Here is a 21793-nt window from a genome sequence, read left to right on the forward strand (position 1 = left end):
AGTATTGTGAAATTCCTACCATGAGTAAATTTGCTAGACATACATTTAGTCATTTGACATGAATAAAACATGTTTGATTGAATTAAGTGGAAATGCTTATTAATATTGTATAACTGCAAATTGCTTTTCAATTTTCTCAACAAATGCAAACCAACACTGACCTGTGGTGTACGGGAGGACATAGATGTTTTTATCAACACACGAGGTTGCAACAAGCGTTTTGCACCAAAGATGTCATATTCGGTTAAATTGCAGCTGCACGCAACTAGCACTGAATCATCGATGAATAAAATCCACAATTAGAATGGCTGGGTTTAAAATTTTGTGGATTTGCTTACTCAACAATGTCCATTTCAGCCATTGAGTGTTTCTCAATGTAATGTTGTTCTCAACTGATGTCAGTTGTAGTAGTAAAGAGACTTGTCTGTTCCACAGCTCATTAGTCGAAACTGTAATTATAAATCTGATTTAGACCAAGAATTGTCAGCATCAAGATTAAACAACTATGCTCTCTGTTAAACAACATAATGAGACTAAAACACAAAAATCACAAAAACAAATGCAGCTGAAAACTGGACACTTTCACTGTGACTGATATATATATATATATATATATATAATTAAAAAAGCTTAGGCAAAGCAAAATGCAATGAACAAAGAAAGGTTCGGAAAAAAGTCAGATTTTTAAATGTGACACATTTGGTTCAAAGGCAAATCACTTAAACATGCCTGTTTCATTTTCCAAATTTACCCTTGTTTACTTGTATGATTTAAATTCCAGCGTTTTAATGCAGTTTATTGTAGTTCGTGTAAATGATACTTAGTGCATTGAATTTACATTTTGTGTCAACTGGGTCGAATTAGCCAAATGGACGGAATAGAATCATCAGTAAACATGTGAACACATCGATCTCTACTCGCGCTTGCAAGCATCGAACCACGGTGAGAATAATCCATGCTTAATATATCCCCGTCGTGTGACGAAATAAATGATATCCTCTTAAACGTCATAAGGTCGTACACACTAAAAACAAATGATTGGTTGTCATAAAAAACGCAAAACTATTTAGTCTTAAGGATTACAAAAAAACAAATCCAAAATAACAACTTAAAACCAAATTCCAAATTTACTGTGGCTTGGAAAAACAAGCTAAAATAGGTGCAGCCTAGAAACCAGCGATGAAATTACTGATGCATATTTATGATAGAGTGTTAAATTGTGTGCAGAATTCCCCAATGTGCCCAGACATAAAGATGACTACAAATTGAATTAGGAAGTATGTTGAATACATACTGCTGGATACTCCCACTCCTGTCGCCAACCACATGTGTTTGCCGTCATTATGAACAGAAATGCAACGTGCTTCAACCGATGTTTTAGTGTCCGTGAAGTGTTTCTCCATACTTTCCAATAGAATTGTGTGTTTCAGAACCTACAAATATTTAATAACTAACTTATTGCTCGTTCAATACATATATCCTACAAACAGCCACAATATATAAGGTTCGTACACATGTTTGGTCATCGATTTTCCAAATCCTGACTCTGCCGTCATTTGAAACCGAAACAAAACAGCTGACTCAGCACAATCAGAAAGAGTCTGCAAAAACACCATAAGGAAGAAACTATTATTACATGTAAACAGGGTTTTGTGCCCCAGTGATTTAAATCAGTGACAAAAACAAAACAAGAATTTGACTAAATAAATTAAATCAGAAAGACTTTTCTGAATTTGGTTTACATTTATAATTCCACTGTTATAATTAGTGTGGAGCAGACAATTTACACTCATGAGACATGATTACAGCAGCTGACGTTACAACATTTCATTCATTTTCAGCCACTACTGATGATATTTGAATAGTTATAGTATGTCTATTGACATAAGCCTATATACTTTTTGTTATGAATTATGTAATGATCTCCATGGATGTGAGGGGTACAGAAACTGACGATGCTTTTTTTGAGCACATTTAACATTAAAAAAAATCACTAAAAAATGATCAGTCACTGTTTTTAAGTATTTTGGATATCGAAGAGCAGTGTGTCCCGATTAATAACATTTATTGTTTACAATTGTCTTTTGTGATGAAATATAATTTTTTTAGTGATGTAACTTCAATATATGTATGTTACAAAGACAAACCTTGATTTCCTAGACACACGAGCTGTGAAACCTGGAAACTGAAGTGACATTTGATTTTTCAAAATCCATCACATCAGTTATAACAAGTGAGTAATTAGAAAATACAAGATGCAGCCACATGTTGTAGACATCTACTGACATCGCAAGCACTTCATAACCTCTGCAAGAATCCAATTGTAAGTTCAAAATAATTAATGTAAAAATATATTAAACAATATGCATGGATCTGTTCATAAATTTAGTCATAAAAATAAAAGCTCAAATAGATGTAAATGCAACATGGTTTATTATTTTATAACTGCTTCTGCAAATGCTCATGCCCACATCAGTGATATTGAGGCAAGTTGCTTTTTATGTCTACTTGGGCCGTTATTTTTCTCATTAAATATGTAAAAATTTTGAAACTAACTTTTACCAAAATACGACTTCTTATCAGGCAGCAAAAGCAAAAGCACGATTTTGTCTTTAATCTTCATAATTTTGCGACAAAACGACCGAAAACAGTCTCAACTTTAAAGATGAAAATTTTTCGCCACGTCTGTTTACAAACAGCTGATCGCTGATGACGCAATGTTTATTTTCACAGCTGTTCAATAAATATGTTTCGCGCTCAATAATTTTCGGAAATAAATGCACATTAACGAACTTCTGAACTTGCAATTCCATCAAGGCGTAAAAGTTTAACTTGTAAATCACTTGTGCAGCAAAAAAACGCAATCTACTATCGTTCTTGGACCAATGAAACGTTACTTCTTTATTTGAGTTTGCATTCGGCAAAAGGTTATCACGCGGTCAAATTATTAGGAAAAATAATTTATTACCCATTCATTGGCACAAAACAAAATCGGAGATAGCCAGCAATAGCTGAATTTCGGCACTGGAAATTTCTGAAAAAATGTTACGTCATAACTAACCACTGAAATCATATTTGGCCAACTCATGAATTATTGCGTCACGTTAATTAGATTCAGAAAACATTACTAATAAATTTTTTAAACAACTGCGGTAAATTAAAACACCAAATTTTATTATAACTCCAAAAGTGCAATTTTTTCCCCAAATTCATGCCGCAATTGATAACAAAGTATTTTTTTATGGTATCACTTTTCATGACATGGTCGTTAGTGCGTGACCAAATTTCCACAAAAAGCTTGTCAACAAACATTTTTTGACAAATCTCAACGTTTACATGTGATTTTATGGATTCCTTTTATTCTACGTTTAAATAAATCTCTGTCTGCCTTATCAAGTAACAGCACAAACATAATAAAGAGATATTTTACACAATGCAAAACAACACGGAAGGATCTAAAAGAAAACTTTATTTACGCCAAAAACATGCACCAGATTTTGAACACAAGCGAAAGCATACATAATAGGATCCACTAAAATAGGACATTTCATTTACTGGAACCATGCCTTCTACAAAACACATCTTCTATTAAAACTATTTCAGCAACCTTACTGTCTGAGGCGATGCAATGTCAAATGTTTTCAAGCAGGAAGGTTTGTGAAATCAAGGGACACACTAATGAACATATACAGCAATTAGGCTACAAATACAAAGTAGAAACAACTTTAACAATTGGTGCAAAAAACATAGGGATTTATATCTACATAAGTTAGCCTGTTTGAATCAAAACATAAAAATAACAGCTTGAATTTAAATGTAACATGTCTTATCTTATGTTACCTTCTGAGACCAACACATTACACCCAAAATCAAAAACGGAAAGACACAATCCCACTATACGCACACATGGCTTAAAGAGTGTAAATTTGTAAAGTATATTCTATGACCGGCTTCAATTAAACAGCTTTAAAAACCTACAGTGAAGAAAAAGGTGCAAAACCAGGGGTTTCCGTACTTTGCCATAACACAAAACACTTGCTGTAAAAAAATTGCATACCCGACACATTAAACCATCAATGCTCTGGTGGATAATCTTGAAAATACCAGATAAAAGTGTGTGTGTGTGTGTGTGTGTGGGGGGGGGGGACAAAGAAAATAATCCATCAGTAAATCCAAGCTATGACTCAAATGTTGGTATGTATGTGTCCTTCTGCTACTGTGCAAGCCTGAAATAAGAATACAAAAAGACATTTAGAAATGAAATCAAAGTTTAAAATGTATATGTGGCTTTGCCAAGCATATACTAGTCAAAAATATTTAGCCCCAAGGGTCAGCCTACACTTGCCTAAGAAAATTGGTTTCCAGGCCAAACATAAACAGCTTAGCAATGTGACTTAGTTGTTTTTAGAAACTAACACTGTCTATTACTTAGGTGAAATATATATGTCTAAATAAAACAGTGGACGACTTCAGGCTTGTCAAAGTTTTTAGTCTGTCACATATTTGTAAAGTTAAATCCCAACATCCCACCTTTTCTTTGTGTAATTTATCTCCCATTTCCCCAGTTCAGGTAAAGGTAACCCTGACTCATCGTTGGACAACTGCTTAGTCACTCACTTTGACAACAATGACTCATCAGCATTTTGTTGCTCAGCATCTGAAAAAGCAATTGTAAGTTCTTAAAAAGCCAAACAAAATAAATGCAAACCAGCAAAATGCATAAAAATGTTGACACTTCTTTACAAATTAAATTTGCATAATGAAGTTTGTACTGATGTGTGTAATAAGAAAAACAATAAAGGAATCATAATAAAAAAAGTGTATTCTGAATGTCAATAAATATGATAATAGTAACATATCAAACCAGCCAAAACAGTGGTCATTCTGTTTAAATCAAGGAACAAAAATCAAGATACAACAAACGATTATAAGTTTAAATATGTGATAAAATAAAATTATTTCAGAAAACATAAATAATATCTTTCTTAATGCAGGATATTTTCTGGGATCATTACCAAAGCAACTCTGCAAACACCTCAACTAACGGACAAATCATTTGGAAACCGCAGCAACAGACATTACCCGGATTGTTGTGAAATGTGAAAGTTGAAGTGTCGTCAAACTCATCACTGAACGGGATGTCAACATTACTAGGATGCGTCGAATCATCGATTATTTCCTATGTGAACTAGTCGTTTGTAGCAAAATATGAGGTTTTATTCAAATCTGGACTTCCAGGCATGAAGGTGGCACCTTTCTGGCTTTGTTTGAGCTCTTCTGTCACCCGATGGCTAAATGTCTGCCCAAATATGCAACTGTCGGCAGATGCAGAGATTAAGTGAGAGTTGTGGTCGAAAGTGAGAGCAACCGCTACCTCTGAATGCCGGCTGATCATGCAAACACAATCTCCTGCGAGACAAACAAAAGATTCTTGTTAAAAATGTTAATTGGAAAAACAGTTGCAAATACATTAAAGCAATTTAAAAACTGATGCAGAAAAAATGCAAACTTGTAAAAGGCCAGTATTGTGAAATTCCTACCATGAGTAAATTTGCTAGACATACATTTAGTCATTTGACATGAATAAAACATGTTTGATTGAATTAAGTGGAAATGCTTATTAATATTGTATAACTGCAAATTGCTTTTCAATTTTCTCAACAAATGCAAACCAACACTGACCTGTGGTGTACGGGAGGACATAGATGTTTTTATCAACACACGAGGTTGCAACAAGCGTTTTGCACCAAAGATGTCATATTCGGTTAAATTGCAGCTGCACGCAACTAGCACTGAATCATCGATGAATAAAATCCACAATTAGAATGGCTGGGTTTAAAATTTTGTGGATTTGCTTACTCAACAATGTCCATTTCAGCCATTGAGTGTTTCTCAATGTAATGTTGTTCTCAACTGATGTCAGTTGTAGTAGTAAAGAGACTTGTCTGTTCCACAGCTCATTAGTCGAAACTGTAATTATAAATCTGATTTAGACCAAGAATTGTCAGCATCAAGATTAAACAACTATGCTCTCTGTTAAACAACATAATGAGACTAAAACACAAAAATCACAAAAACAAATGCAGCTGAAAACTGGACACTTTCACTGTGACTGATATATATATATATATATATATATATAATTAAAAAAGCTTAGGCAAAGCAAAATGCAATGAACAAAGAAAGGTTCGGAAAAAAGTCAGATTTTTAAATGTGACACATTTGGTTCAAAGGCAAATCACTTAAACATGCCTGTTTCATTTTCCAAATTTACCCTTGTTTACTTGTATGATTTAAATTCCAGCGTTTTAATGCAGTTTATTGTAGTTCGTGTAAATGATACTTAGTGCATTGAATTTACATTTTGTGTCAACTGGGTCGAATTAGCCAAATGGACGGAATAGAATCATCAGTAAACATGTGAACACATCGATCTCTACTCGCGCTTGCAAGCATCGAACCACGGTGAGAATAATCCATGCTTAATATATCCCCGTCGTGTGACGAAATAAATGATATCCTCTTAAACGTCATAAGGTCGTACACACTAAAAACAAATGATTGGTTGTCATAAAAAACGCAAAACTATTTAGTCTTAAGGATTACAAAAAAACAAATCCAAAATAACAACTTAAAACCAAATTCCAAATTTACTGTGGCTTGGAAAAACAAGCTAAAATAGGTGCAGCCTAGAAACCAGCGATGAAATTACTGATGCATATTTATGATAGAGTGTTAAATTGTGTGCAGAATTCCCCAATGTGCCCAGACATAAAGATGACTACAAATTGAATTAGGAAGTATGTTGAATACATACTGCTGGATACTCCCACTCCTGTCGCCAACCACATGTGTTTGCCGTCATTATGAACAGAAATGCAACGTGCTTCAACCGATGTTTTAGTGTCCGTGAAGTGTTTCTCCATACTTTCCAATAGAATTGTGTGTTTCAGAACCTACAAATATTTAATAACTAACTTATTGCTCGTTCAATACATATATCCTACAAACAGCCACAATATATAAGGTTCGTACACATGTTTGGTCATCGATTTTCCAAATCCTGACTCTGCCGTCATTTGAAACCGAAACAAAACAGCTGACTCAGCACAATCAGAAAGAGTCTGCAAAAACACCATAAGGAAGAAACTATTATTACATGTAAACAGGGTTTTGTGCCCCAGTGATTTAAATCAGTGACAAAAACAAAACAAGAATTTGACTAAATAAATTAAATCAGAAAGACTTTTCTGAATTTGGTTTACATTTATAATTCCACTGTTATAATTAGTGTGGAGCAGACAATTTACACTCATGAGACATGATTACAGCAGCTGACGTTACAACATTTCATTCATTTTCAGCCACTACTGATGATATTTGAATAGTTATAGTATGTCTATTGACATAAGCCTATATACTTTTTGTTATGAATTATGTAATGATCTCCATGGATGTGAGGGGTACAGAAACTGACGATGCTTTTTTTGAGCACATTTAACATTAAAAAAAATCACTAAAAAATGATCAGTCACTGTTTTTAAGTATTTTGGATATCGAAGAGCAGTGTGTCCCGATTAATAACATTTATTGTTTACAATTGTCTTTTGTGATGAAATATAATTTTTTTAGTGATGTAACTTCAATATATGTATGTTACAAAGACAAACCTTGATTTCCTAGACACACGAGCTGTGAAACCTGGAAACTGAAGTGACATTTGATTTTTCAAAATCCATCACATCAGTTATAACAAGTGAGTAATTAGAAAATACAAGATGCAGCCACATGTTGTAGACATCTACTGACATCGCAAGCACTTCATAACTTCTGCAAGAATCCAATTGTAAGTTCAAAATAATTAATGTAAAAATATATTAAACAATATGCATGGATCTGTTCATAAATTTAGTCATAAAAATAAAAGCTCAAATAGATGTAAATGCAACATGGTTTATTATTTTATAACTGCTTCTGCAAATGCTCATGCCCACATCAGTGATATTGAGGCAAGTTGCTTTTTATGTCTACTTGGGCCGTTATTTTTCTCATTAAATATGTAAAAATTTTGAAACTAACTTTTACCAAAATACGACTTCTTATCAGGCAGCAAAAGCAAAAGCAAAAGCACGATTTTGTCTTTAATCTTCATAATTTTGCGACAAAACGACCGAAAACAGTCTCAACTTTAAAGATGAAAATTTTTCGCCACGTCTGTTTACAAACAGCTGATCGCTGATGACGCAATGTTTATTTTCACAGCTGTTCAATAAATATGTTTCGCGCTCAATAATTTTCGGAAATAAATGCACATTAACGAACTTCTGAACTTGCAATTCCATCAAGGCGTAAAAGTTTAACTTGTAAATCACTTGTGCAGCAAAAAAACGCAATCTACTATCGTTCTTGGACCAATGAAACGTTACTTCTTTATTTGAGTTTGCATTCGGCAAAAGGTTATCACGCGGTCAAATTATTAGGAAAAATAATTTATTACCCATTCATTGGCACAAAACAAAATCGGAGATAGCCAGCAGTAGCTCAATTTCGGCACTGGAAACTTCTCGAAATATTTTACGTCATAACTAACCACTGAAATCATATTTGGCAAACTCATGAATTATTGCGTCACGTTAATTAGATTCAGAAAACATTACTAATAAATTTTTTAAACAACTGCGGTAAATTAAAACACCAAATTTTATTATAACTCCAAAAGTGCAATTTTTTCCCCAAATTCATGCCGCAATTGATAACAAAGTATTTTTTTATGGTATCACTTTTCATGACATGGTCGTTAGTGCGTGACCAAATTTCCACAAAAAGCTTGTCAACAAACATTTTTTGACAAATCTCAACGTTTACATGTGATTTTATGGATTCCTTTTATTCTACGTTTAAATAAATCTCTGTCTGCCTTATCAAGTAACAGCACAAACATAATAAAGAGATATTTTACACAATGCAAAACAACACGGAAGGATCTAAAAGAAAACTTTATTTACGCCAAAAATATGCACCAGATTTTGAACACAAGCGAAAGCATACATAATAGGATCCACTAAAATAGGACATTTCATTTACTAGAACCATGCCTTCTACAAAACACATCTTCTATTAAAACTATTTCAGCAACCTTACTGTCTGAGGCGATGCAATGTCAAATGTTTTCAAGCAGGAAGGTTTGTGAAATCAAGGGACACACTAATGAACATATACAGCAATTAGGCTACAAATACAAAGTAGAAACAACTTTAACAATTGGTGCAAAAAACATAGGGATTTATATCTACATAAGTTAGCCTGTTTGAATCAAAACATAAAAATAACAGCTTGAATTTAAATGTAACATGTCTTATCTTATGTTACCTTCTGAGACCAACACATTACACCCAAAATCAAAAACGGAAAGACACAATCCCACTATACGCACACATGGCTTAAAGAGTGTAAATTTGTAAAGTATATTCTATGACCGGCTTCAATTAAACAGCTTTAAAAACCTACAGTGAAGAAAAAGGTGCAAAACCAGGGGTTTCCGTACTTTGCCATAACACAAAACACTTGCTGTAAAAAAATTGCATACCCGACACATTAAACCATCAATGCTCTGGTGGATAATCTTGAAAATACCAGATAAAAGTGTGTGTGTGTGTGTGTGTGGGGGGGGGGGGGGACAAAGAAAATAATCCATCAATAAATCCAAGCTATGACTCAAATGTTGGTATGTATGTGTCCTTCTGCTACTGTGCAAGCCTGAAATAAGAATACAAAAAGACATTTAGAAATGAAATCAAAGTTTAAAATGTATATGTGGCTTTGCCAAGCATATACTAGTCAAAAATATTTAGCCCCAAGGGTCAGCCTACACTTGCCTAAGAAAATTGGTTTCCAGGCCAAACATAAACAGCTTAGCAATGTGACTTAGTTGTTTTTAGAAACTAACACTGCCTATTACTTAGGTGAAATATATATGTCTAAATAAAACAGTGGACGACTTCAGGCTTGTCAAAGTTTTTAGTCTGTCACATATTTGTAAAGTTAAATCCCAACATCCCACCTTTTCTTTGTGTAATTTATCTCCCATTTCCCCAGTTCAGGTAAAGGTAACCCTGACTCATCGTTGGACAACTGCTTAGTCACTCACTTTGACAACAATGACTCATCAGCATTTTGTTGCTCAGCATCTGAAAAAGCAATTGTAAGTTCTTAAAAAGCCAAACAAAATAAATGCAAACCAGCAAAATGCATAAAAATGTTGACACTTCTTTACAAATTAAATTTGCATAATGAAGTTTGTACTGATGTGTGTAATAAGAAAAACAATAAAGGAATCATAATAAAAAAAGTGTATTCTGAATGTCAATAAATATGATAATAGTAACATATCAAACCAGCCAAAACAGTGGTCATTCTGTTTAAATCAAGGAACAAAAATCAAGATACAACAAACGATTATAAGTTTAAATATGTGATAAAATAAAATTATTTCAGAAAACATAAATAATATCTTTCTTAATGCAGGATATTTTCTGGGATCATTACCAAAGCAACTCTGCAAACACCTCAACTAACGGACAAATCATTTGGAAACCGCAGCAACAGACATTACCCGGATTGTTGTGAAATGTGAAAGTTGAAGTGTCGTCAAACTCATCACTGAACGGGATGTCAACATTACTAGGATGCGTCGAATCATCGATTATTTCCTATGTGAACTAGTCGTTTGTAGCAAAATATGAGGTTTTATTCAAATCTGGACTTCCAGGCATGAAGGTGGCACCTTTCTGGCTTTGTTTGAGCTCTTCTGTCACCCGATGGCTAAATGTCTGCCCAAATATGCAACTGTCGGCAGATGCAGAGATTAAGTGAGAGTTGTGGTCGAAAGTGAGAGCAACCGCTACCTCTGAATGCCGGCTGATCATGCAAACACAATCTCCTGCGAGACAAACAAAAGATTCTTGTTAAAAATGTTAATTGGAAAAACAGTTGCAAATACATTAAAGCAATTTAAAAACTGATGCAGAAAAAATGCAAACTTGTAAAAGGCCAGTATTGTGAAATTCCTACCATGAGTAAATTTGCTAGACATACATTTAGTCATTTGACATGAATAAAACATGTTTGATTGAATTAAGTGGAAATGCTTATTAATATTGTATAACTGCAAATTGCTTTTCAATTTTCTCAACAAATGCAAACCAACACTGACCTGTGGTGTACGGGAGGACATAGATGTTTTTATCAACACACGAGGTTGCAACAAGCGTTTTGCACCAAAGATGTCATATTCGGTTAAATTGCAGCTGCACGCAACTAGCACTGAATCATCGATGAATAAAATCCACAATTAGAATGGCTGGGTTTAAAATTTTGTGGATTTGCTTACTCAACAATGTCCATTTCAGCCATCGAGTGTTTCTCAATGTAATGTTGTTCTCAACTGATGTCAGTTGTAGTAGTAAAGAGACTTGTCTGTTCCACAGCTCATTAGTCGAAACTGTAATTATAAATCTGATTTAGACCAAGAATTGTCAGCATCAAGATTAAACAACTATGCTCTCTGTTAAACAACATAATGAGACTAAAACACAAAAATCACAAAAACAAATGCAGCTGAAAACTGGACACTTTCACTGTGACTGATATATATATATATATATATATATATATATAATTAAAAAAGCTTAGGCAAAGCAAAATGCAATGTACAAAGAAAGGTTCGGAAAAAAGTCAGATTTTTAAATGTGACACATTTGGTTCAAAGGCAAATCACTTAAACATGCCTGTTTCATTTTCCAAATTTACCCTTGTTTACTTGTATGATTTAAATTCCAGCGTTTTAATGCAGTTTATTGTAGTTCGTGTAAATGATACTTAGTGCATTGAATTTACATTTTGTGTCAACTGGGTCGAATTAGCCAAATGGACGGAATAGAATCATCAGTAAACATGTGAACACATCGATCTCTACTCGCGCTTGCAAGCATCGAACCACGGTGAGAATAATCCATGCTTAATATATCCCCGTCGTGTGACGAAATAAATGATATCCTCTTAAACGTCATAAGGTCGTACACACTAAAAACAAATGATTGGTTGTCATAAAAAACGCAAAACTATTTAGTCTTAAGGATTACAAAAAAACAAATCCAAAATAACAACTTAAAACCAAATTCCAAATTTACTGTGGCTTGGAAAAACAAGCTAAAATAGGTGCAGCCTAGAAACCAGCGATGAAATTACTGATGCATATTTATGATAGAGTGTTAAATTGTGTGCAGAATTCCCCAATGTGCCCAGACATAAAGATGACTACAAATTGAATTAGGAAGTATGTTGAATACATACTGCTGGATACTCCCACTCCTGTCGCCAACCACATGTGTTTGCCGTCATTATGAACAGAAATGCAACGTGCTTCAACCGATGTTTTAGTGTCCGTGAAGTGTTTCTCCATACTTTCCAATAGAATTGTGTGTTTCAGAACCTACAAATATTTAATAACTAACTTATTGCTCGTTCAATACATATATCCTACAAACAGCCACAATATATAAGGTTCGTACACATGTTTGGTCATCGATTTTCCAAATCCTGACTCTGCCGTCATTTGAAACCGAAACAAAACAGCTGACTCAGCACAATCAGAAAGAGTCTGCAAAAACACCATAAGGAAGAAACTATTATTACATGTAAACAGGGTTTTGTGCCCCAGTGATTTAAATCAGTGACAAAAACAAAACAAGAATTTGACTAAATAAATTAAATCAGAAAGACTTTTCTGAATTTGGTTTACATTTATAATTCCACTGTTATAATTAGTGTGGAGCAGACAATTTACACTCATGAGACATGATTACAGCAGCTGACGTTACAACATTTCATTCATTTTCAGCCACTACTGATGATATTTGAATAGTTATAGTATGTCTATTGACATAAGCCTATATACTTTTTGTTATGAATTATGTAATGATCTCCATGGATGTGAGGGGTACAGAAACTGACGATGCTTTTTTTGAGCACATTTAACATTAAAAAAAATCACTAAAAAATGATCAGTCACTGTTTTTAAGTATTTTGGATATCGAAGAGCAGTGTGTCCCGATTAATAACATTTATTGTTTACAATTGTCTTTTGTGATGAAATATAATTTTTTTAGTGATGTAACTTCAATATATGTATGTTACAAAGACAAACCTTGATTTCCTAGACACACGAGCTGTGAAACCTGGAAACTGAAGTGACATTTGATTTTTCAAAATCCATCACATCAGTTATAACAAGTGAGTAATTAGAAAATACAAGATGCAGCCACATGTTGTAGACATCTACTGACATCGCAAGCACTTCATAACCTCTGCAAGAATCCAATTGTAAGTTCAAAATAATTAATGTAAAAATATATTAAACAATATGCATGGATCTGTTCATAAATTTAGTCATAAAAATAAAAGCTCAAATAGATGTAAATGCAACATGGTTTATTATTTTATAACTGCTTCTGCAAATGCTCATGCCCACATCAGTGATATTGAGGCAAGTTGCTTTTTATGTCTACTTGGGCCGTTATTTTTCTCATTAAATATGTAAAAATTTTGAAACTAACTTTTACCAAAATACGACTTCTTATCAGGCAGCAAAAGCAAAAGCAAAAGCACGATTTTGTCTTTAATCTTCATAATTTTGCGACAAAACGACCGAAAACAGTCTCAACTTTAAAGATGAAAATTTTTCGCCACGTCTGTTTACAAACAGCTGATCGCTGATGACGCAATGTTTATTTTCACAGCTGTTCAATAAATATGTTTCGCGCTCAATAATTTTCGGAAATAAATGCACATTAACGAACTTCTGAACTTGCAATTCCATCAAGGCGTAAAAGTTTAACTTGTAAATCACTTGTGCAGCAAAAAAACGCAATCTACTATCGTTCTTGGACCAATGAAACGTTACTTCTTTATTTGAGTTTGCATTCGGCAAAAGGTTATCACGCGGTCAAATTATTAGGAAAAATAATTTATTACCCATTCATTGGCACAAAACAAAATCGGAGATAGCCAGCAATAGCTGAATTTCGGCACTGGAAATTTCTGAAAAAATGTTACGTCATAACTAACCACTGAAATCATATTTGGCCAACTCATGAATTATTGCGTCACGTTAATTAGATTCAGAAAACATTACTAATAAATTTTTTAAACAACTGCGGTAAATTAAAACACCAAATTTTATTATAACTCCAAAAGTGCAATTTTTTCCCCAAATTCATGCCGCAATTGATAACAAAGTATTTTTTTATGGTATCACTTTTCATGACATGGTCGTTAGTGCGTGACCAAATTTCCACAAAAAGCTTGTCAACAAACATTTTTTGACAAATCTCAACGTTTACATGTGATTTTATGGATTCCTTTTATTCTACGTTTAAATAAATCTCTGTCTGCCTTATCAAGTAACAGCACAAACATAATAAAGAGATATTTTACACAATGCAAAACAACACGGAAGGATCTAAAAGAAAACTTTATTTACGCCAAAAACATGCACCAGATTTTGAACACAAGCGAAAGCATACATAATAGGATCCACTAAAATAGGACATTTCATTTACTGGAACCATGCCTTCTACAAAACACATCTTCTATTAAAACTATTTCAGCAACCTTACTGTCTGAGGCGATGCAATGTCAAATGTTTTCAAGCAGGAAGGTTTGTGAAATCAAGGGACACACTAATGAACATATACAGCAATTAGGCTACAAATACAAAGTAGAAACAACTTTAACAATTGGTGCAAAAAACATAGGGATTTATATCTACATAAGTTAGCCTGTTTGAATCAAAACATAAAAATAACAGCTTGAATTTAAATGTAACATGTCTTATCTTATGTTACCTTCTGAGACCAACACATTACACCCAAAATCAAAAACGGAAAGACACAATCCCACTATACGCACACATGGCTTAAAGAGTGTAAATTTGTAAAGTATATTCTATGACCGGCTTCAATTAAACAGCTTTAAAAACCTACAGTGAAGAAAAAGGTGCAAAACCAGGGGTTTCCGTACTTTGCCATAACACAAAACACTTGCTGTAAAAAAATTGCATACCCGACACATTAAACCATCAATGCTCTGGTGGATAATCTTGAAAATACCAGATAAAAGTGTGTGTGTGTGTGTGTGTGTGGGGGGGGGACAAAGAAAATAATCCATCAGTAAATCCAAGCTATGACTCAAATGTTGGTATGTATGTGTCCTTCTGCTACTGTGCAAGCCTGAAATAAGAATACAAAAAGACATTTAGAAATGAAATCAAAGTTTAAAATGTATATGTGGCTTTGCCAAGCATATACTAGTCAAAAATATTTAGCCCCAAGGGTCAGCCTACACTTGCCTAAGAAAATTGGTTTCCAGGCCAAACATAAACAGCTTAGCAATGTGACTTAGTTGTTTTTAGAAACTAACACTGTCTATTACTTAGGTGAAATATATATGTCTAAATAAAACAGTGGACGACTTCAGGCTTGTCAAAGTTTTTAGTCTGTCACATATTTGTAAAGTTAAATCCCAACATCCCACCTTTTCTTTGTGTAATTTATCTCCCATTTCCCCAGTTCAGGTAAAGGTAACCCTGACTCATCGTTGGACAACTGCTTAGTCACTCACTTTGACAACAATGACTCATCAGCATTTTGTTGCTCAGCATCTGAAAAAGCAATTGTAAGTTCTTAAAAAGCCAAACAAAATAAATACAAACCAGCAAAATGCATAAAAATGTTGACACTTCTTTACAAATTAAATTTGCATAATGAAGTTTGTACTGATGTGTGTAATAAGAAAAACAATAAAGGAATCATAATAAAAAAAGTGTATTCTGAATGTCAATAAATATGATAATAGTAACATATCAAACCAGCCAAAACAGTGGTCATTCTGTTTAAATCAAGGAACAAAAATCAAGATACAACAAACGATTATAAGTTTAAATATGTGATAAAATAAAATTATTTCAGAAAACATAAATAATATCTTTCTTAATGCAGGATATTTTCTGGGATCATTACCAAAGCAACTCTGCAAACACCTCAACTAACGGACAAATCATTTGGAAACCGCAGCAACAGACATTACCCGGATTGTTGTGAAATGTGAAAGTTGAAGTGTCGTCAAACTCATCACTGAACGGGATGTCAACATTACTAGGATGCGTCGAATCATCGATTATTTCCTATGTGAACTAGTCGTTTGTAGCAAAATATGAGGTTTTATTCAAATCTGGACTTCCAGGCATGAAGGTGGCACCTTTCTGGCTTTGTTTGAGCTCTTCTGTCACCCGATGGCTAAATGTCTGCCCAAATATGCAACTGTCGGCAGATGCAGAGATTAAGTGAGAGTTGTGGTCGAAAGTGAGAGCAACCGCTACCTCTGAATGCCGGCTGATCATGCAAACACAATCTCCTGCGAGACAAACAAAAGAGTCTAGTTAAAAATGTTAATTGGAAAAACAGTTGCAAATACATTAAAGCAATTTAAAAACTGATGCAGAAAAAATGCAAACTTGTAAAAGGCCAGTATTGTGAAATTCCTACCATGAGTAAATTTGCTAGACATACATTTAGTCATTTGACATGAATAAAACATGTTTGATTGAATTAAGTGGAAATGCTTATTAATATTGTATAACTGCAAATTGCTTTTCAATTTTCTCAACAAATGCAAACCAACACTGACCTGTGGTGTACGGGAGGACATAGATGTTTTTATCAACACACGAGGTTGCAACAAGCGTTTTGCACCAAAGATGTCATATTCGGTTAAATTGCAGCTGCACGCAACTAGCACTGAATCATCGATGAATAAAATCCACAATTAGAATGGCTGGGTTTAAAATTTTGTGGATTTGCTTACTCAACAATGTCCATTTCAGCCATCGAGTGTTTCTCAATGTAATGTTGTTCTCAACTGATGTCAGTTGTAGTAGTAAAGAGACTTGTCTGTTCCACAGCTCATTAGTCGAAACTGTAATTATAAATCTGATTTAGACCAAGAATTGTCAGCATCAAGATTAAACAACTATGCTCTCTGTTAAACAACATAATGAGACTAAAACACAAAAATCACAAAAACAAATGCAGCTGAAAACTGGACACTTTCACTGTGACTGATATATATATATATATAATTAAAAAAGCTTAGGCAAAGCAAAATGCAATGTACAAAGAAAGGTTCGGAAAAAAGTCAGATTTTTAAATGTGACACATTTGGTTCAAAGGCAAATCACTTAAACATGCCTGTTTCATTTTCCAAATTTACCCTTGTTTACTTGTATGATTTAAATTCCAGCGTTTTAATGCAGTTTATTGTAGTTCGTGTAAATGATACTTAGTGCATTGAATTTACATTTTGTGTCAACTGGGTCGAATTAGCCAAATGGACGGAATAGAATCATCAGTAAACATGTGAACACATCGATCTCTACTCGCGCTTGCAAGCATCGAACCACGGTGAGAATAATCCATGCTTAATATATCCCCGTCGTGTGACAAAATAAATGATATCCTCTTAAACGTCATAAGGTCGTACACACTAAAAACAAATGATTGGTTGTCATAAAAAACGCAAAACTATTTAGTCTTAAGGATTACAAAAAAACAAATCCAAAATAACAACTTAAAACCAAATTCCAAATTTACTGTGGCTTGGAAAAACAAGCTAAAATAGGTGCAGCCTAGAAACCAGCGATGAAATTACTGATGCATATTTATGATAGAGTGTTAAATTGTGTGCAGAATTCCCCAATGTGCCCAGACATAAAGATGACTACAAATTGAATTAGGAAGTATGTTGAATACATACTGCTGGATACTCCCACTCCTGTCGCCAACCACATGTGTTTGCCGTCATTATGAACAGAAATGCAACGTGCTTCAAACGATGTTTTAGTGTCCGTGGAGTGTTTCTCCATACTTTCCAATAGAATTGTGTGTTTCAGAACCTACAAATATTTAATAACTAACTTATTGCTCGTTCAATACATATATCCTACAAACAGCCACAATATATAAGGTTCGTACAAATGTTAGGTCATCGATTTTCCAAATCCTGACTCTGCCGTCATTTGAAACCGAAACAAAACAGCTGACTCAGCACAATCAGAAAGAGTCTGCAAAAACACCATAAGGAAGAAACTATTATTACATGTAAACAGGGTTTTGTGCCCCAGTGATTTAAATCAGTGACAAAAACAAAACAAGAATTTGACCAAATAAATTAAATCAGAAAGACTTTTCTGAATTTGGTTTACATTTATAATTCCACTGTTATAATTAGTGTGGAGCAGACAATTTACACTCATGAGACATGATTACAGCAGCTGACGTTACAACATTTCATTCATTTTCAGCCACTACTGATGATATTTGAATAGTTATAGTATGTCTATTGACATAAGCTTATATACTTTTTGTTATGAATTATGTAATGATCTCCATGGATGTGAGGGGTACAGAAACTGACGATGCTTTTTTTGAGCACATTTAACATTAAAAAAAATCACTAAAAAATGATCAGTCACTGTTTTTAAGTATTTTGGATATCGAAGAGCAGTGTGTCCCGATTAATAACATTTATTGTTTACAATTGTCTTTTGTGATGAAATATAATTTTTTTAGTGATGTAACTTCAATATATGTATGTTACAAAGACAAACCTTGATTTCCTAGACACACGAGCTGTGAAACCTGGAAATTGAAGTGACATTTGATTTTTCAAAATCCATCACATCAGTTATAACAAGTGAGTAATTAGAAAATACAAGATGCAGCCACATGTTGTAGACATCTACTGACATCGCAAGCACTTCATAACCTCTGCAAGAATCCAATTGTAAGTTCAAAATAATTAATGTAAAAATATATTAAACAATATGCATGGATCTGTTCATAAATTTAGTCATAAAAATAAAAGCTCAAATAGATGTAAATGCAACATGGTTTATTATTTTATAACTGCTTCTGCAAATGCTCATGCCCACATCAGTGATATTGAGGCAAGTTGCTTTTTATGTCTACTTGGGCCGTTATTTTTCTCATTAAATATGTAAAAATTTTGAAACTAACTTTTACCAAAATACGACTTCTTATCAGGCAGCAAAAGCAAAAGCACGATTTTGTCTTTAATCTTCATAATTTTGCGACAAAACGACCGAAAACAGTCTCAACTTTAAAGATGAAAATTTTTCGCCACGTCTGTTTACAAACAGCTGATCGCTGATGACGCAATGTTTATTTTCACAGCTGTTCAATAAATATGTTTCGCGCTCAATAATTTTCGGAAATAAATGCACATTAACGAACTTCTGAACTTGCAATTCCATCAAGGCGTAAAAGTTTAACTTGTAAATCACTTGTGCAGCAAAAAAACGCAATCTACTATCGTTCTTGGACCAATGAAACGTTACTTCTTTATTTGAGTTTGCATTCGGCAAAAGGTTATCACGCGGTCAAATTATTAGGAAAAATAATTTATTACCCATTCATTGGCACAAAACAAAACCGGAGATAGCCAGCAATAGCTGAATTTCGGCACTGGAAATTTCTGAAAAAATGTTACGTCATAACTAACCACTGAAATCATATTTGGCCAACTCATGAATTATTGCGTCACGTTAATTAGATTCAGAAAACATTACTAATAAATTTTTTAAACAACTGCGGTAAATTAAAACACCAAATTTTATTATAACTCCAAAAGTGCAATTTTTTCCCCAAATTCATGCCGCAATTGATAACAAAGTATTTTTTTATGGTATCACTTTTCATGACATGGTCGTTAGTGCGTGACCAAATTTCCACAAAAAGCTTGTCAACAAACATTTTTTGACAAATCTCAACGTTTACATGTGATTTTATGGATTCCTTTTATTCTACGTTTAAATAAATCTCTGTCTGCCTTATCAAGTAACAGCACAAACATAATAAAGAGATATTTTACACAATGCAAAACAACACGGAAGGATCTAAAAGAAAACTTTATTTACGCCAAAAACATGCACCAGATTTTGAACACAAGCGAAAGCATACATAATAGGATCCACTAAAATAGGACATTTCATTTACTGGAACCATGCCTTCTACAAAACACATCTTCTATTAAAACTATTTCAGCAACCTTACTGTCTGAGGCGATGCAATGTCAAATGTTTTCAAGCAGGAAGGTTTGTGAAATCAAGGGACACACTAATGAACATATACAGCAATTAGGCTACAAATACAAAGTAGAAACAACTTTAACAATTGGTGCAAAAAACATAGGGATTTATATCTACATAAGTTAGCCTGTTTGAATCAAAACATAAAAATAACAGCTTGAATTTAAATGTAACATGTCTTATCTTATGTTACCTTCTGAGACCAACACATTACACCCAAAATCAAAAACGGAAAGACACAATCCCACTATACGCACACATGGCTTAAAGAGTGTAAATTTGTAAAGTATATTCTATGACCGGCTTCAATTAAACAGCTTTAAAAACCTACAGTGAAGAAAAAGGTGCAAAACCAGGGGTTTCCGTACTTTGCCATAACACAAAACACTTGCTGTAAAAAAATTGCATACCCGACACATTAAACCATCAATGCTCTGGTGGATAATCTTGAAAATACCAGATAAAAGTGTGTGTGTGTGTGTGGGGGGGGGGGGGGGGGGGGGGACAAAGAAAATAATCCATCAGTAAATCCAAGCTATGACTCAAATGTTGGTATGTATGTGTCCTTCTGCTACTGTGCAAGCCTGAAATAAGAATACAAAAAGACATTTAGAAATGAAATCAAAGTTTAAAATGTATATGTGGCTTTGCCAAGCATATACTAGTCAAAAATATTTAGCCCCAAGGGTCAGCCTACACTTGCCTAAGAAAATTGGTTTCCAGGCCAAACATAAACAGCTTAGCAATGTGACTTAGTTGTTTTTAGAAACTAACACTGTCTATTACTTAGGTGAAATATATATGTCTAAATAAAACAGTGGACGACTTCAGGCTTGTCAAAGTTTTTAGTCTGTCACATATTTGTAAAGTTAAATCCCAACATCCCACCTTTTCTTTGTGTAATTTATCTCCCATTTCCCCAGTTCAGGTAAAGGTAACCCTGACTCATCGTTGGACAACTGCTTAGTCACTCACTTTGACAACAATGACTCATCAGCATTTTGTTGCTCAGCATCTGAAAAAGCAATTGTAAGTTCTTAAAAAGCCAAACAAAATAAATACAAACCAGCAAAATGCATAAAAATGTTGACACTTCTTTACAAATTAAATTTGCATAATGAAGTTTGTACTGATGTGTGTAATAAGAAAAACAATAAAGGAATCATAATAAAAAAAGTGTATTCTGAATGTCAATAAATATGATAATAGTAACATATCAAACCAGCCAAAACAGTGGTCATTCTGTTTAAATCAAGGAACAAAAATCAAGATACAACAAACGATTATAAGTTTAAATATGTGATAAAATAAAATTATTTCAGAAAACATAAATAATATCTTTCTTAATGCAGGATATTTTCTGGGATCATTACCAAAGCAACTCTGCAAACACCTCAACTAACGGACAAATCATTTGGAAACCGCAGCAACAGACATTACCCGGATTGTTGTGAAATGTGAAAGTTGAAGTGTCGTCAAACTCATCACTGAACGGGATGTCAACATTACTAGGATGCGTCGAATCATCGATTATTTCCTATGTGAACTAGTCGTTTGTAGCAAAATATGAGG

At 33.8% G+C, this 21793-nt stretch overlaps 1 long non-coding RNA gene across 1 annotated transcript; it reads right to left on the reverse strand.

The window, feature by feature from the left end:
• Positions 1-1450: 1450 nt before the first annotated feature.
• LOC145233492 (uncharacterized) lies at positions 1451-20716 on the reverse strand. Its single transcript, XR_013861129.1, has 23 exons — positions 18722-20716; positions 18087-18175; positions 17869-18007; positions 17413-17598; positions 16744-17031; positions 16144-16470; positions 15592-15718; positions 13205-15287; positions 12570-12658; positions 12352-12490; positions 11896-12081; positions 11213-11500; positions 10613-10939; positions 10061-10187; positions 7671-9756; positions 7036-7124; positions 6818-6956; positions 6362-6547; positions 5683-5970; positions 5083-5409; positions 4531-4657; positions 2148-4226; positions 1451-1601 (listed from the first exon to the last, which is right to left on the reverse strand). It is a non-coding gene; the product is annotated as an uncharacterized LOC145233492 (long non-coding RNA).
• Between the last annotated feature and the right edge of the window lie 1077 nt (positions 20717-21793).

Source organism: Phallusia mammillata, chromosome 6, assembly GCF_965637545.1.
Source record: "Phallusia mammillata chromosome 6, kaPhaMamm4.hap1.1, whole genome shotgun sequence".
Taxonomy (NCBI): Eukaryota; Metazoa; Chordata; class Ascidiacea; order Phlebobranchia; family Ascidiidae; genus Phallusia; species Phallusia mammillata.